The following is a 14,039-nucleotide window of genomic DNA, read 5'->3' on the forward strand; positions in this document are numbered from 1 at the left end:
ATGGAGGGCATGGTGGGGATGGTGATGATGGTGATTGTGGTGGTCATGTGATGATGACGATGGAGTGTTGAAGATGGGGGTGGTGATGATGATGGTGCTAAGTGATGAAATGATGATGCTGTTGATGAAAATGGTGATGGTGTCAATGGTGTTGGATGATAACAATGGAGGTGATGGGATTCACTGGGGTGTTGATGATAAAGACTAAGGTGTGGATGATAGTGATGATAATGGTGACAGTGATGGTGATGATGACGATGGTGTTGTCAGTGTCCTGGTGATGGTGTTGGTTGTGTTGGAGTTGGCTGTGGCAATGATGGTATTGATGATGAAGATGATGGTGAGGGTGATGAAGATGATAGAGGTGATGATGGTGTTACTGGTGTCATGGTGACAGTGTCAAGGGTGTTGGATGAGGATATTGGTGTTGGATTTTAGCACAGTGCGGGTGATGGCATGAGTGATGAAGATGAGATATGTGGTGATGATGATGATGATGATGATGATGATGATGATGATGATGATGATGATGATGATGGAGGTGTGAATAGTGCCATGGTGTCAGTGCTGTGGATGAGGAGGATATTGGTGATGGATTTCACCATCAGCATTTCATCATGGCAGCATGAGGGACGAAGGTGAGGTATATGGTAGTGATGATGATGATGGCGCTGTGAGTAGTGTCACGGTGATGGTGTCAATGGTGTGGATGAAGAAGGTGACAGTGATAATGGTGCTGCTGGTGTTGTGGTGATGATGACAGAGGTTGATGGTATTGGGTGCTGATGATGGATGTATGGGTGATGAAGATGTTCTGGGGGAGGAGGTTGATAGAGGTGGCTGTGGTGATGAAGATGATGGTGTTGATGAAGGCCACCCCTGCTACTTTTTGAGGGCATTTCACATCTCGGTGGGGACCAGCACTGACAGCACCCTTGGAACTGGAGCCTCAAAGATGTTGCAGTCCAGACCCTCAAAGACCACGTTGTGCTCTGGGACCTGCAGGAAGTGGGGCTGGAGGGGGGTCACCAGGGGGTCACCAGGCAGGAACACTTAGGGGACACCTTGGGGACATCCAGGGAGGACCCCTGAGGGCTGAGGATGCTCCACTGGTGTTGGGATTAAGGAGCAGCAGTCACCCGTGCCAAGCACTGTCACCACAGGAGGACTTTGCCATGAGACAAGCGCAGAATGGAGCACCCCAAGATAAGGTCAAAGTGGGACAATTGTCCTGGGGTCATCTCCAACCTTGGGGGAGGTAAACGAAGCCAGGAGAGCAGAATGGATCCTTGGTGATGTGTGGATGGGTGGAATGTAGGAAAATAGAGATAGTGATGAAGGTACTCTCACCCCTAAGGAGTTACAGCTGTGCTACTTATCAAGAATTAGGAAGAGGCCTGCCCTTAATAGGTCACAGCCAGATCCACTTAGGATGGGTATTGTAAAAGAGTAGGTTGCCTGGTCGAGGAGGAAGATGGAGTTGGTTGGCTGAGAAGAAGGAGTCAGTGCTGTGAGGAGCTGCCCATGAGAAATCACCAAGTAGGTACAAAACCTTGCAATAAGATGGCAACAGTGGTGGACAAGGAAATCCAATGCAGTACCAGTGCTTGAATCCACTCGGACTGGGTCAAAGGGAATTCCAGAGGGGCAGATGGTGACCACCGACTCACGGCCACCCAACCCAGAAACTTCCAGCTGAAGAGAAGAGACAGCCTGAGCTGGGAGTAATTAGCACCCAAGGCCAGGGAATTGTTGAACCTGTGGCACTGGAGAGCTGTGTAGCCCATGAGCACCAATTCCTTAGTTTGCTAAGAGTTGGATAAATGGACAAACAGAGAAAAGTTCAGAATGACCTCAGGACCCCCCACCATGGAGAAGCTCTGGGGGAGCAAGGATCAACAGGATGCTGCTGGATCCATGGCTGGTGCCGACCTTCTGACTGATCTCCCTCCCTGCCTTCTCCCTTTCTCGCCCTCCCATTTTATTGTTCAGTAAATTCCATGCTCTTGACTTGGGCGCATGGTCCCATTTGCCCCTGAATTTGGGCAGAGGCACCTCAAGAATGGGATCTGAACAGCTGGAGATCCTTTCATTGACCTTAACCCCCTCATTCCCAACACCCATGAGCCCAGGAGTGCTGATCCTTGGGCAGGGAAGCACTGTCACTCCCAGACAGACCAGAGGATCCAGGACTCCAGGCTTCTGTTCATGATCCACTCCTGCCCTGACCCCAACCTCTGCTCCCTGGGGATGCACTGGGAGTGCCCCAGAGCCCTGGGCAGAACCTGTTTCCCTCTGTGTCCCAAACCCTGGGGACCCCAGAGGTGGCTCTGGGTGCCCCTTGTCCCTCCCAGCTGTGGGGGGACATTCCAGGGTGTCCCAACCTGCCCTGCCCAGGACACCAGGTTGGTGGGAAGGAAAAGGGACGCCTGGGATCCCCCAGAGTCACTCTGTTCATGGTGGGGGAGAAACTGGAGACTCCCAGGGCTGAGAGGGGGGGCACAGAACACACAAGGACACGGGAACACACACATGGACATGGGAACACACACAGGGACATGGAACATGCACAGGGACATGGGAGCACACACAGGGACATGGGAGCACACACAGGGACATGGAACATGCACAGGGACATGGGAACACACACATGGACATGGGAACACACACAGGGACATGGAACACACACAGGGACATAGAACACACACAGAGACGTGGGAACACACACATGGACATGGGAACACACACAGGGACATGGGAGCACACACATCGATATGAGAAAACACACATGAATACACAGAGTTGCTTTGCTGAAGGGGTTTATTGATTATTGCAGGGAAATTCCTAGGGCTCCCAGGGCATCAGGGGGGTTATCCAGGGATGATCATCTCCTCATGCCACTGGAGAAGGACAGGACGCCAGTGTCACTACCAGTTCCAGACCTGAAAGGCAGAGCCCAAATGGTGACCAGCTGTGTCCACAGGGACATGAGAGGTCCCTTGTTCCCATCCCTCCCTCTGCAGGGACCTGCAGCAGGAGAAGGGATTTGGAGCCCCTGATATAGCTGGGACAGGACTTGGCTCCTGAGATGCCAGAGCCCCGCAGCCTGGAATATCCCAAAACCTCCCAGAGCCCTCCCTGCTCCCACAGGGACACTGGGTGTCCCCAGAGCCCCCCAGTGCAAGGAAAGCCTTGGGGACAGCTCTGTCCACCTGAGCCCAGGACACAGATCAGGGACAGCCTCTGCCATCCCCAAGCTCTGCCCACCCCAGAGGGCTCAGGGATTCACCCTGGTCCCCGAGGATCTTTTGTGGGGCTGGAGACCCCCCCGGATTGCTCACCGGGGCATCCAGAGGGGCAGCCGGACATCATTCCTGCAGAAGCTCCACCTGCTCCGCCAGGGAGAAATGTTGGGTTAGAGCCACACTGGAGGATACTGGGGCATGTTGGGAGATACTGGGGCAAGCTGGGGTGTACTGGGGCAAAGAGGGGTGCCCTGGGATGCACTGGGGTGCCCTGGAGTGTCATGAAGCTCTGAGCCCAGCAGAACTCCAGGTACCCACCTCAGACCTCTTCCCGCCTGAAAGGAATTTTGGTTTCTGGAGAGAGATGGGGAGATGTCACTGGTCACTGGGGTGTCCCCAGTCCCAGCCGGGCATGAGGACACCCAAGAGGGCCCCAGTTCCCACACTGGTGCCCCAATTCCAGGACTTACCTTAATGCATCCACCTATACCTCCTACAATGCCTGACTGCAGAAGGAGAGCAAAGGTTTAGTCTGGATTGGCTCTTGTGGGGCTTAGGGGTCACAGGGGTCCCCAGTGTCCATGGCTGCCCCTGGCCAGAGGGGTAAATCCCTTCTGCTCCCCCCTGTCCCACTGGGGCCAGTTTCAGCTGATCCCTGTTCCTGCAGGGGACACGGTGGGGATGGAGACAGGAGAGCGAGGGGAATGTGGAGGGGACGGAGTGGGACGGGGGGGCCTCAAAGACAGTGAGCTGGGGAGAGCTGGGGACCCCAAGGGATGGGGCTGGGGTTGTTGAAGGGATGGGAATTGGGGAATGTGGGTGGGAAGGCAGGAATTCCAAAGGGGAGGCACCATGGGGGCTGAAGTGGGCGGTGGGTGGGGCAGCAGAAAGCTGGGGCAGTGTCCCCAAAATGGATGGGTTTGGGAGGGGCTTTGGGAGTGGTGGTCAAGGAGGGGATTTGGGGACACCACTGTCATGGAGAAGGAGAAAGGACTGGAGGGAAAGGGGACAGGAAATGGACAGGGCATGATGCTCTTTGGGCTTGACTGGTGTGCACTTGGATGGGTGGGAATACAGGGAGACCCTGGGAAGGTGCAGCCTTGGGAAGCTCTGGGGTGCACTGGCATGCCCTGGAGGGTCGTGGCCATGAGAGGGGAGGGTCTGGGCCCAGCAGAAGAACTCAGGGTACCCACCTTGCCGTCACCAATGCCACTAATTCGCTGTGGAGAGACCATGAGATGTCACCAGTCACTGGGGTGTCCCCAGTCCCAGTAAAGGTCGGTGGTGACCAAACTGCCCCCCAGTGCCACACAGGTGCACCCAGCTCCAGGACTTACCCCGGCACATATAACACCACTGCCCTCCATCGAGGCCTGGGGAAGGAGAGCAAAAGGTTGTTCAGGGTTGGCCCTTGTGGGGCTGGGGGGACACAGGTGTCCCCAGCCCCACCTGGCCCATGGCTGTCCTCTGTTCTGAGCAGGGGGTGCCAGGGGATCTGGGGAAGCCACTGCAGGGTGAAAGGCAATGGACTGAGGGGAAAGACTCCAGGAAGAAAACCCTGGGAATCATCAGGGCGTGGGGGGGGGCATTCCCACTTTGTGCCTGGCTTGGAACTGGACCAGTTCAGCCCTGTTTGGCCATGGTCAGCCCAGTCTGTGCTTTAATGCTCTTGGTCCCACTTCAGCCTAGTTTGGGATTGGCCTTTGTCCTTGGGGGGCAAACAGGAGATGCTGCAGAGATGCCCAAGGGGACCAAAAGGATGGGATGGGATGGGATGGGACGGGACGGGACGGGACGGGACGGGATGGGATGGGGAGGCCCAAAATGACGGGATTTTGGCGGGGAGCAGAACAGGAAAGTGCCAGGGCCCTCCCAGGAAGGAGCTGGGCCCCAACATCCCGTGGGGAAGCCGGGCTCTGGCAGCAGGAGTTGAACTGCAGGAAGGGGAAGGACAGAGGCAATCGTGGCAAGGAGGAAGCGGCAGCGCCCGGGGCTGGAGAGGCTGGGGCAGCCCCTGGGTTGGGAAGAGCCCCCAGCCCTGAGCCCACCCCGTGGCCTTGGAGCCTCACCTTGCTCTGTGCTGGGAGGCACAGCAGGATGGAGAAGAGCAGGGCCACGCTGAGCACAGCTACCTTCATCTTCCTCTCACTCTGGGCAGCAATGCCTGAGGCTGCAGCAGGTGAGGAGCACCTTTATCCCTGCTGGAACTCCTCCCTGCACCCTCCCTGACAGCCCCCAGGCCAAAGCCCGGCTTGGCACAGCCCCCAGCCCTGGCCACAAGCCCAGCCCTGGCACAGAGTCCACCCCACCTGTGGCACGGATCCAGCCCCCTTGCCCGGCATCCCTCCAGCTTCCTGCACAGGGCAGCTGCCCCTGGAAGGGCCCAGGCACCTGGGGGGCCAGGGGGGCAGGCAGGGAGCCAAAGGCATCTGGGGACCCTGTGGGGACAACCCCCAGTCCAACACAATCCATCCTCCAACACCCCCAGTGCCAGATCCCCCATCTCCTGCTGCCCCTCCCCTCCCAGAGCTCTCTCCCCTCGAAAGAGTAGTGCTCAATGGCTTAGTGTCTGGATGGAGTTATCAGTGGTGCCTCTCAGGACCTGTAGTGGGACCAATACTCTTTAATGTCTCTCTCAGTGACATAGGCAGTAGAATCAAACGTGCCCTTAGCAGGTTTTCAGATGTCACCAAAAGGAGTGGTTTGTTTGACCTGCCTGAGAGGATGCCAGACAGAGGGATCTGGACAAGCTTAAGAAGTGGGACACCCCAGAGCTGAACCTGGCCCCAAACCCAGCATGGCTGAGCAGAATTGTCCCAGTTCCCATTCCAGCCCCTTGGCTGAATGGAGGGGCTGGACTGGCCCCTTTTCCTGGGCGCCAGGGCCCCGGGATCAGGGAAAACGAGGAGGAGTGAGGACTGTGGGGTAACAGGCCATGGGAACAGCTGAGTGACTGGGATCTCCAGGCTCTGGAGGCACTGGGGAATGGTGGCACAGGGACACCAGGGCTGGGCTTGGGGCAGTGCTGGGGTGGTCACAGTGCACAGCTCCAGCCCATTCCCAGCACTGCAGCCCCAAACTGCTCCAGGCCCCGGGGAAGATCCCCTGCCCAGCCCCACTGTCCCACCCAGGACCACTGTGTCCTGCTGGATCACCCCAGTCCCGCTCTGCTGAGCTGTCCCACACATCGGGACCCGGGGGCTCTGCCCCAGCAGGGCTGTGGCTCCAGACTGGGCTGGCACTGGGACACAGCTCCCACAGAGCCCCTGGCCCCAGGGATGGCCCTGCCCTGCCCTCACCCAGCGCTGGCCCCGAGCAGGGGTCCCTTCCTGCCCGAGGGTCCCACGCTCCTGTCCCAGCTCAGAGCCCCTGTCAGGGTGACCTCCCAGGGCACAGATCAGGGACAGTCCCTGGCAGGGCTCCCAGGAGCTGCCAGTGCCTCCAATCTCCACTGACATTCCGTGACATTTCCAGGAGATGTTCCCTCCTCACGGGACACTGCCCACACAGAAGGGACCTGTTGTGGGACAGGTGGGAAAACCCTTCAGGCCCCTGACTTGACTGTTTGCCTTGGATTTTCCTGAGCAGCCAGCAGTGACCTGGAAGATTTTCCTTTTGCCTGTTGGTGCTTTGTGCCTCCTTTGCTGGAGAACTGAGGAGTGCTGACCTGGAGAGGCCCAGTGGAGGTGAAGTTGCTCAACAGACGAATTTACAGCCCCTGGACTCCAAAGGGGCCATTCCATCTGATCCCAGCCATGGGGTCATGGAACACCTCATGGAAAAGCGATGCAATTGTGGGTGCCAGAATGCTGCACCCCCTGGGGCTGGAGCTGCAAAGGTGTGGAGGACCCCAGCACAGGGAAGGGAGAGGCCATCCAAGGGCTTTCCTGCTCATCCCCACATTCTCATTCTGCAGCAGAGCTGCTCCTGCACACCAGAGCCCAACCCTGCAGCACTGGGTACTCACCAGAGCACCTGCTGGGGGGTCCTGCACAAGCCCAGGTTGCTCCAAGCCCCATCCAACCTGGTCTTGAACACTTCCAGGAGTGTGGCAGCTCACTGCACCTGACCAGCCTGTGGCAGGGCCTCACCACCCCCATCATCCAAAAGCTCCTCCCTATGTCAAACCCAAACCAAAGCTGTAGCACTGTAAGGCCACCCCCCTTTGTCCTCTCACTACAGACCAGGTTTCAACTCTCTCTCCATCTTCCTTAGAGCCCCTCTTCCATATTTCTCAGGGTTTAACCCCAGTGGGCAGCTGAGGCCGCACAGCCCTTCACTGATGGCCCCTCTGGTGGGATTCTGGAGAGACTTGGGAGGGTAAAAGTGAAAGAACTCATGGGTTCAGGTAGTGGCAGTTGAACAGGGAAAGTGAAAGCTGCTCAGACAGCCAAAGCAAAACTCGGATTTCATTCCCTGCTTCCCAAGGGCACAGATTCTCATGAGAGCAGGGCTCCACCTCACGTAATATCTGCTTGGGGAGACAGACGCCAGGACTGTGAAGCTGCCTCCATCTCCAGTTCTTGCCCCACTATTTTTGCTGGGCATGGTGTCCTGTGATCTGCACTCTTCCCTGGGTCAGTTGGGATCAGCTGTCCCAGCCATGTGCCCTCCCACATTCCTGGGCACCCGAAGCCCACTCACTGCTGGCTGGGAGGAGCAGACCAGGCCTCAGGGCTGTGCTTGTGCTGATCAGCAGCTCCTGAACATCTCTGTGTTCCCAGCTCTGTTCCCACTGCATGCCCAAAGCAGCCCCTCCGAGCAACTCTGGAAGAATCTGTCCCTCTCCCATTCTCCCAATCCAATCCTTCTTCCCGACTGCCATCCACTTCCAAACCCTCCAGCAGCCCATGGGACAGGAAAAGGGTGCTCTGGTTTTGTGTTCTGCCTATGACGCTGTGTGGAGAAGTATTTTCATGAGACCCAAGCTGGGGCTCACAGGCTGGTGGTGAAAACTTGGTTTGGGTTCTGAAGCTAGTGGAGGTTTGCCTGAGCCACCATCAATCCCTGGGGTCCCTGGTTTTGTTTCCAGGATGATCCTGTCCCAGCTCAGAGCCCCTGTCAGGGTGACCTCCCAGGGCACAGATCAGGGACAGTCCCTGGCAGGGCTCCCAGGAGCTGCCAGTGCCTCCATTCTCCACTGACATTCCGTGACATTTCCAGGAGATGTGCCCTCCTCACGGGACACTGACCACACAGAAGGGACCTGTTGTGGGACAGGTGGGAAAACCCTTCAGGCCCCTGACTTGACTGTTTGCCTTGGATTTTCCTGGGCAGCCAGCAGTGACCTGGAAGATTTTCCTTTTGCCTGTTGGTGCTTTGTGCCTCCTTTGCTGGAGAACTGAGGAGTGCTGGCCCTGGAGGGACCCAGGGACCTTTCCTGGCCCTGGACACAAACTGTGCCATTCCGGATGATCCCAGCTCTGGGTTCATGTGCTCCTGTTCTGGGTCAGAAGCTCATTGGAACACAGAAATGTTCCCATTTTGGTGTCTGATGGAGAGATGAATTAGAGAAGTGACCAGCGGGAGTCTGCGGTGCAGCTGATCCATCCTGGACTGTGTCCCTTCCTCTGCCTGAGCAGGACTGTGAGCAACTTGGAAAATTTCTGATTTTCCTGTCATCCTTTCAGTGGCATTTTTCCATACTCATGTTCCAAATAAATTCCTGGCCTGGCCATTCTCCCCAGGCTGTGACCACAGGGAGGTGTTGTGGTGGGTCACGGGGAAAAGAGGAGCCTGTTCTCCCCACATTTACATTTCCCTTCCAAATCTCCCAGAGCCCTCCAGTTCCCAAACTCCCTCAGTAGCTGCGGTATGGGGGAGAGGGACAGGACAGGAGCAGGGGTCTCAGTCCTTTTGTACTAGTTTGGCTGGCTGGTGAACAGTTGCTGGCCATAGCAATGCCTTTCTGGGTCTCCCCATCAGTTTCTCCACCTGTGCCGTGCTCCTGTTCCCGCTGGAATTGTGACAGGTGGGTTTGGGCTGCAGTCCCTTTGCTCCTTGGGAGCTTTCTGGGAAGTACAGTAAAATCCTGGCCTTGATCTTTGTCAGGCATTGGAGCTCTGTGCTGGGCCATGCCTCTGCTTTGGGGATGGAGACAATTCCCAATATCACTTTTTGCCTTTTGTTCTCCAAGATGTTTTCAGCGGAGGACACACAGCCTGGCACCTGCCCCACCTGTGGCTCCACTGTAGATGTGCTCTCCCTGATTCCAACAATTCTTCAGTGTCTTGAACATCCTTGTGAAACTACATCCTCCTGGTGGTGCTTCTCAAGAAGGGTTTCCCAGCTTTTCTTGAACACTTCACCAACTCTTCAGGAGGTTCACCAACTCTTCAGGAAGATCCCCCAGGGATTCGCCCCACCCCAAAGCAGTGTAGTCGTGGCTGACAAGGTGGGGAAACACAGGCAGGTCGCTCTGAAGGTTGTCACCTCCAGCAGTCTGGGACTTCAACCCAAGCCAGTTCAGGAGGGAGGGAGTGTCATGAGGCTCAAACCAAGGGAGTCCCAGCACCAACTCTCTCTGACACAGCTGGGCCCATCCTGCCCCTGCTCCACGTCCAGGGAAGGAAACAGAGCAGCTTTGGATCTCCAGACACACAAACACCAGCCCTTGGTTGCACTGGCGGCCCTGGAGCCAGGAAGGATCCATGGAAACACAGGTTGACTTGGGAGAGATGCAAAAAGATTTCAGCCACTCTGGAAGAGCAGACCCTCAGCTGGTTACTCCAGTGGCAGATACTAGGGCCAGAGTAAGGAACTTGAGGATACAGAGGCCAGCTGGGGATTCCTTGCTGGAGATACAGGAACTGACAGTGGGATCGGGAATGGGGCAGTGCAGGAATGTGACCCCTGTTGATGGAGTGACCAAATTATTCTTTATCTGCTTAAAAAGGAAAAAAAGCCCAATTTGGCACTAAGACACCTCATGGGACCTTTTGGACTTCACTTCAGACCTGGGGCTGTCCAATTGGACAGAGGCCAAGATGTACTGCCTAGGTAATTCACTAGAAAAAGAAGAGAACAAAGGAAATATTTGTTTTTTGTGGGATGTCTTAGCAGGAGCAAGAACCTCTTGCCCCGGCTCGGTTTTTCTCTGTAAGTGCTTTGTTATTTTGTCTTTTATTAAATATTTTTCTGTTTCCAACACTGCCTGGGAAGCTATTCTGCTAATTTTATGCTGTTCAGGGTAGCTGAGCTATCTTGGGTGTGATAGGTTCTCTGAGAGCTCATAAGAGCTGGCTCAAGGAGAAACCCATCAGGGCAGCAGTCCTCAGCCTCCAGTAGCAGCTCCTGCTCACTGGGAAGGACAGGAATCTCTTTGAACAAGATCTCGTGAGTGAGCTCCTGGTGAGGGATGTACCAGGATCCGAGGGAATCACCTGTAGGGGAGGCAATTTACAGCAACCCGGAGAACAAGCAGCCATTCCAACACCTGGATGGAATCCAGTAAATGCTGTCTAGGCAGAGAGAGTTTGTGCAAAATGCACTGACTGATGTTGTTCACCAAGAGTGTGGGGATAATGAGCTGGACAGGACACCCAGCTCCAGGAACTGGGAATGTCCCCGCCTCCCTTGGGAATGTGTCTCAGCTGTGGAGAAACTGTCCCTACAGTTATCCCAGCTTTTAAGGAAGGATTTTTCCTGCTCCTATTGACCATTGTCTCAGCTATGAAGAATTTCTGCTCAAGGGAAGGGCACTCATGACACAGCCCATGTGTCACCCCTGTGGTTCTGTCTGTGGGACAAGGGGTTGGACATGAGCAAGTGGGATGGGGAACCTCCCTGGAGACTGGAAGCTTGAGTACAGAACTTGGAAGGGGAAAAAAAAAGCCAGACAGCATTTCTCCAGGACAATCCCAGAATCCTAGGATCACTGCAGTTGGAAAAGCCCTCCGAGACCCACAAGGCCACCCTGTGACTGATCCCCACCTTGTCACCAGTGAGTGCCACATCCAGGTGTTCCTTGGAACCCTGCGGGATGGGGATTCCATCATCTCACTCAGCAGCCCCTTCCAACTCCTGACAGCGCTTTCCATGATGGAATTCCTCCTGATGTCCAACCTAAAACTCCCCTGGCACAGCTTGAGGCTGTTCCCTCTCAACCTGTCCCTGTTCCCTGGGAGCAGAGCCCGACCCCACCTGGCTGTCCCTCCTGTCAGGGAGTTGTGGAGAGTGAGAAAGTTCCTCCCTGAGCATCCTTTCCTCTAGGTTGAATCCCCCTGGCTCCATCAGACACTCCAGGTGCTCCAGCACCTTCCACAGCTCTGTTCCCTTCCCTGGACATGCTCCAGCTCCTCAGTGTCTCTCCGACCATGAGGACCAGAATTGGACACAGCCCTCAAGGGGCCTCAGCAGGAACAGCACAGGGACTGTCACTGCCCTGCTCCTGCTGCCACCCCTTGGCCTCTGGCCCACCTGGGCAAACCTCTGCTGATGTTCAGACACGTCACCAGCAGCCCCAGGAGCTTTTCCAGTTTTCCAGCCTGTCTGCGCCAGCCTGGAGCATTCCATGGAGTTGTTGTGACCCCAGTGTGTGACCCAGCACTTGGCCTTATTGACCCTCATGCCTTTGGCCTCAGCCCATGAATCCAGCCTGCCCAGATCCTTCTGCAGAGCCTTCATCCCAGCAGCAGATCCACAGTCACGCCCAGCTTGGTGTTTTCAATGAATTTAGAGCTGCTAGACTCAATCAGCCCTGAGCTCTGTTCCAGTGAAGTGCTGATCTGGGAAAAGAAGCCCATCAACTCCCAGCTGGGGTCATCTGGAATGGCCCCTTTGGAGTCCAGGGGCTGTAAATTCCTCTGCTGAGCAACTTCACCTCCACTGGGCCTCTCCAGGGCCAGCACTCCTCAGTTCTCCAGCAAAGGAAGCACAAAGCACCAACAGGCAAAAGGAAAATCTTCCAGGTCACTGCTGGCTGCCCAGGAAAATCCAAGGCAAACAGTCAAGTCAGGGGCCTGAAGGGTTTTCCCACCTGTCCCACAACAGGTCCCTTCTGTGTGGTCAGTGTCCCGTGAGGAGGGAACATCTCCTGGAAATGTCACGGAATGTCAGTGGAGAATGGAGGCACTGGCAGCTCCTGGGAGCCCTGCCAGGGACTGTCCCTGATCTGTGCCCTGGGAGGTCACCCTGACAGGGGCTCTGAGCTGGGACAGGAGCGTGGGACCCTCGGGCAGGAAGGGACCCCTGCTCGGGGCCAGCGCTGGGTGAGGGCAGGGCAGGGCCATCCCTGGGGCCAGGGGCTCTGTGGGAGCTGTGTCCCAGTACCAGCCCAGTCTGGAGCCACAGCCCTGCTGGGGCAGAGCCCCGGGACCCGATGTGTGGGACAGCTCAGCAGAGCGGGACTGGGGTGATCCAGCAGGACACAGTGGTCCTGGGTGGGACAGTGGGGCTGGGCAGGGGATCTTCCCCGGGGCCTGGAGCAGTTTGGGGCTGCAGTGCTGGGAATGGGCTGGAGCTGTGCACTGTGACCACCCCAGCACTGCCCCAAGCCCAGCCCTGGTGTCCCTGTGCCACCATTCCCCAGTGCCTCCAGAGCCTGGAGATCCCAGTCACTCAGCTGTTCCCATGGCCTGTTACCCCACAGTCCTCACTCCTCCTCGTTTTCCCTGATCCCGGGGCCCTGGCGCCCAGGAAAAGGGGCCAGTCCAGCCCCTCCATTCAGCCAAGGGGCTGGAATGGGAACTGGGACAATTCTGCTCAGCCATGCTGGGTTTGGGGCCAGGTTCAGCTCTGGGGTGTCCCACTTCTTAAGCTTGTCCAGATCCCTCTGTCTGGCATCCTCTCAGGCAGGTCAAACAAACCACTCCTTTTGGTGACATCTGAAAACCTGCTAAGGGCACGTTTGATTCTACTGCCTATGTCACTGAGAGAGACATTAAAGAGTATTGGTCCCACTACAGGTCCTGAGAGGCACCACTGATAACTCCATCCAGACACTAAGCCATTGAGCACTACTCTCTCGATGCGACCATCCAGTTCAGTTGGATGTTTCTTAACTGCCTCTGTGTGTTTATCTGCTAAGTGGGTCCTTAGCTTTATGTGACAAAATTAGCTTTCTTCCCAAGCTCCGAGAGGGAAGGGGCAGCAGGAGATGGGGGATCTGGCACTGGGGGTGTTGGAGGATGGAATGTGTTGGACTGGGGACTGTCCCCACAGGGTCCCCAGATGCCTTTGGCTCCCTGCCTGCCCCCCTGGCCCCCCAGGTGCCTGGGCCCTTCCAGGGGCAGCTGCCCTGTGCAGGAAGCTGGAGGGATGCCAGGCAAGGGGGCTGGATCCGTGCCACAGGTGGGGTGGACTCTGTGCCAGGGCTGGGCTTGTGGCCAGGGCTGGAGGCTGTGCCAAATCGGGCTTTGGCCTGGGGGCTGTCAGGGAGGGTGCAGGGAGGAGTTCCAGCAGGGATAAAGGTGCTCCTCAGCTGGCACAGGCTCACCCAGCGCTCCCCAATCCAAGAGGAAGATGAAGGTGGCTGTGCTCAGCGTGGCCCTGCTCTTCTCCATCCTGCTGTGCCTCCCAGCACAGAGCAAGGTGAGGCTCCAAGGCCACGGGGTGGGCTCAGGGCTGGGGGCTCTTCCCAACCCAGGGGCTGCCCCAGCCTCTCCAGCCCCGGGCGCTGCCACTTCCTCCTTGCCACGATTGCCTCTGTCCTTCCCCTTCCTGCAGTTCAACTCCTGCTGCCAGAGCCCGGCTTCCCCACGGGATGTTGGGGCTCAGCTCCTTCCTGGGAGGGCCCTGGCACTTTCCTGTTCTGCTCCCCGCCAAAATCCCGTCATTTTGGGCCTCCCCATCCCA

Source organism: Passer domesticus, chromosome 29 (assembly GCF_036417665.1).
Source record: "Passer domesticus isolate bPasDom1 chromosome 29, bPasDom1.hap1, whole genome shotgun sequence".
NCBI classification, from domain to species: domain Eukaryota; kingdom Metazoa; phylum Chordata; class Aves; order Passeriformes; family Passeridae; genus Passer; species Passer domesticus.